A 3,762-nucleotide genomic window follows, 5' to 3' on the forward strand; every position below is an offset into this window, starting at 1 on the left:
CTGGACCCTGCTGCAGGTCTATGGTTGATGTCCATTCTGATTGTTTGGTGTTCTTGCCATAGCTACTGTTAAAGGCTGTGAACCTCATCCTAGTTTATATTTAACAAACTTCAAACTTTACTTTGAGTAAGTTACCTCTCCTTTTATCTTAAAACAAGGGTGAGAATAATAATTGTTCTGTTCATAGGATTTAAGGATTACATGAAATCATTTGCATAAGGTATTTTTCTGTTTTTGTTTTTGTTTTTGGCTGGGTACAGTGAACTTTATTTTTTTTTTTTTTTTTTTTTTTTTTTGGGTGGCGCTGCCCAAGAGGCAGAAAGGTTTATTGGGGCCGCAGCCAGTGATCAGCAGTTGGACTTGGCCACACGCTCCAGCTCATCTTTCTTCTTGATAGCGTAGGAGTTGGAGGAGCCCTTGGCCGCGTTGATGAGCTCATCTGCCAGGCACTCGGCAATGGTCTTGATGTTCCGGAAGGCAGCCTCACGGGCACCTGTGCACAGCAGCCAGATGGCCTGATTCACTCGGCGCAGAGGGGACACATCCACAGCCTGTCGCCTCACTGTTCCTGCGCGTCCAATCCGGGTCGAGTCCTCCCGGGGGCCACTGTTGATGATGGCGTTCACCAGGACCTGCAGGGGATTCTCGCCGGTGAGCAGGTGGATGATCTCGAAGGCATGCTTGACGATGCGCACGGTCATGAGCTTCTTGCCATTGTTGCGGCCGTGCATCATCATGGAGTTGGTCAGGCGCTCCACGATGGGGCACTGGGCCTTGCGGAAGCGCTTGGCCGCGTAGCGCCCTGCACTGTGCGGCAGGTACTTGGCATACTTCTCCTTCACCGCGATGTAGTCCTGCAAGGAAATGTCATTGATCTGCACATCATCGGTGCTTCACTTCCCGAAGAGCTTGATGTCGGGGGTCTCTGCTACTGCAGGTGCAGCTGGATCCCATTCGGTCATCCTGAGCGCGCTGTCGGGCCGTTTCTCTCGCTCCGCGTGGACCACGTGCTCCGCTGACACAGACAGGAAGAGCACAGTGAACTTTATTAATAGTACATGTCAAGGTAGAGCTCCCTAAGCCTAATGCCCTTCTTCAGGGGATCTGTGTTGGGAGATTGATTTAAGGCAAGGACTCCTCAGCAGCTGAAGGCCTCTGTTCCTCTTGCTGGGGCTGGTAGTCAAGGGACTCTTACTCCCTGGAGGCCATGTGGACCATAAAGTCCACCACCCTGTTGTTGTAGCCAAATTCATTGTCATACCAGGAAATGGACTTGACAAAATGGTCATTGAGGGCAATGCCAGCCCCAGCATTGAAGGTGGAGGACTGGGTGTCACTGTTAAAGTTGCAGGAGACAACCTGGTCTGAAGTATAGCCCAGGATGCCCTTGAGGAGGCCCTCTAACACCTGTTTCACTACCTTCTTGATGTCATAGTATTTGGCAGCTTTCTCCAGGTGGCAGATCAGGTCTGCAACTGACACATCAGGGTGGGGACATGGGAGGCCATGCCAGTGAGCTTCCCATACAGCTCAAAGATGACCTTGCCCACAGCCTTGGCAGTGCCAATAGAAGTAGTGATTATGTTCTGGGCAGCCCCTTGGTCATCACATCACAGCTTCCCAGAGGGACCATCCACAGTCTTTTGGGTGGTAGTGATGGCATAGACTATGGTCATGAGTCCCTCCACAATGCCAAAGTTGTCACGGATACCCTTGGCCAGGGAGACAAAGCAGTTGGTGGTGCAGGAGCATTGCTGACAATCTTTTTTTTTCCTTTGCTCCTAAACATTTTTTTAAATTATTTTTTAAATTATATTTTATTGGTTATATTGTTACAATAATTCCAATTTTTTTCTCCTTTGCTCCCCTCCACCCAGCACCCCCCCCCCCAGCAATCCCCCACCAAATCCATGCCCATGGGTCGTACATACAAGCTCTCCTGCTTCACCCTTTCATATATTCTTCCTCTTTTTTTATAGTAAATAAATGATTAATTAATTATTTTAACAATAAAAAATAACAATCCCTCCCTCTCAGATATTAAGACCCTTTATAATCTTATAAAGGACAATGGGCGAAGGTCTCAAGCTCCTCTAACTGCTTCAAGCTGGACATGGTCGTCGTCCTACCTACCCTTGGGTCCAGAAGTCCCTAATAAGAGTGGGGGATGTGGAGGGGAGGGTGGCCTTCCCACATGGGGAAGGATTGTGCAGACTCCAGGGCAGTCGGCTGTCCCCGGACAACGGCATGCTTGGTTTAACAGGCTGGCATCCTTGTATTCTGGGGGCAACAGATTTGGCAAAAGGGTTAAAAGACATCATTCAATCCATAACTACTAGATGACAAAAGGCAGGGATTAATTTTTCAATGTTCCACATTAGGAAAAAAAGTGGGGGGGGCGCTTCTTTGGAAGAAGGTGTGCCAGGCACATCTCACCTGTCCAAAACCCTTTGCCCATTATACTTAGTTTGGGCTGGGGAAAATATTTGCATTGCTGACAATCTTGAGGCAGTTGTCATGGGAGTTATCATACTTGTTATGGTTCACACCCATCACAAACATGGGGGCATCCGCAGAGGGGCAGAGATGATGACCTTCAGCTCCACCCTTCAAGTGAGCCCCAGCCTCCTCCATGGTAGTGAAGACACCAGTGGGCTCCACAACATATTCAGCACCAGCATCACCTCATTTGATATCGACAGGATTTTGCTCTTGATAGATGGGGACGGCCTTTCCATTGATGCAAGCCTTCTGTTCTCAGCCTTGACTGTGCCCTTGAACTTGCCATAAGGGGAATTATACTAGAACATGAAGAGCATGTAGTTGAGGTCAATGAAGGGGTCACTGAAGGCAACAATGTCCACTTTACCAGAGTTAAAAACAGTCCTGGTGACCAGGCACCCAATACAGCCAAATCCATTCACTCCTACTTTCATAATCGTGTCTCAGGGTTGCAAGTGGCTGTCTATCCAACAGAAGGAGCAGAGCCAGCATAAGGTTCTTAACACAGTGCTGGGCATGTAATAAACTCTTACTGTTAGTTATTATTTATTATTATTATTATTATTGCTAGCAAAAGATTATTTGCTTAAAGTAAAATAAGTCAGTGCACAGCTATTTAAGATGCTCAAAATGCCAGTTTCAATATATTAAAATCTATAATAATTTTTATGTAATTATAATAAGAATAATTATAACCATAGCAATTATACTTGGGTAGAACCTTTACTAAATACTTTAACATGTTTGTAATGTGCTTTCTCACACATTATTGAATTTATACCATGAAGTAAAAAAGAGGGGCTAGATTCTATGGTAAAGATAGCCTCATCTTAGTTAAAAAGGGAGTTAAATATGATTTTAATTTGAGGAACACTAAAGAAAGCCAATGCACAATAGATTTCTCCAACTCAGATGCCACTGTGTCTGAATTCCAATACTGTAATAAAGATAACAGCTTTATTTTTGCCAGCTCTTTCTTTAAAATGAGATTACTTGTCTAACTGCTGATAACTCAGGCTAAAGGCATGCAATATTTTTTTTAAAGATACACATAATACCTGCTGCCCCAAAGGATTTGGGATTTCGTAACAAAATAAAAAACAGGACAACTGGAAATAAAAACAGAACAGAAACCATTTAAAAAGAGCAGAGAAGTAAAGAATATACCAGACTTCAAAGAATAAAAGGTGCTCACTGAATTTATTTTAATATCTTGGCAACTATGGCAGAAGTTGAAAGCATCTTGCGTAATATGGTCTA

The 3,762-nt window shown here is 44.9% G+C and overlaps 1 pseudogene; it reads right to left on the bottom strand.

Moving 5' to 3' along the window:
* Positions 1-299: 299 nt before the first annotated feature.
* On the bottom strand, positions 300-1,028 carry LOC150004322 (small ribosomal subunit protein uS7 pseudogene; annotated as a pseudogene).
* Between the last annotated feature and the right edge of the window lie 2,734 nt (positions 1,029-3,762).

The sequence above is a fragment of the Furipterus horrens genome, unplaced genomic scaffold, assembly GCF_987537825.1.
Source record: "Furipterus horrens unplaced genomic scaffold, mFurHor1.1.pri manual_scaffold_7, whole genome shotgun sequence".
NCBI classification, from domain to species: domain Eukaryota; kingdom Metazoa; phylum Chordata; class Mammalia; order Chiroptera; family Furipteridae; genus Furipterus; species Furipterus horrens.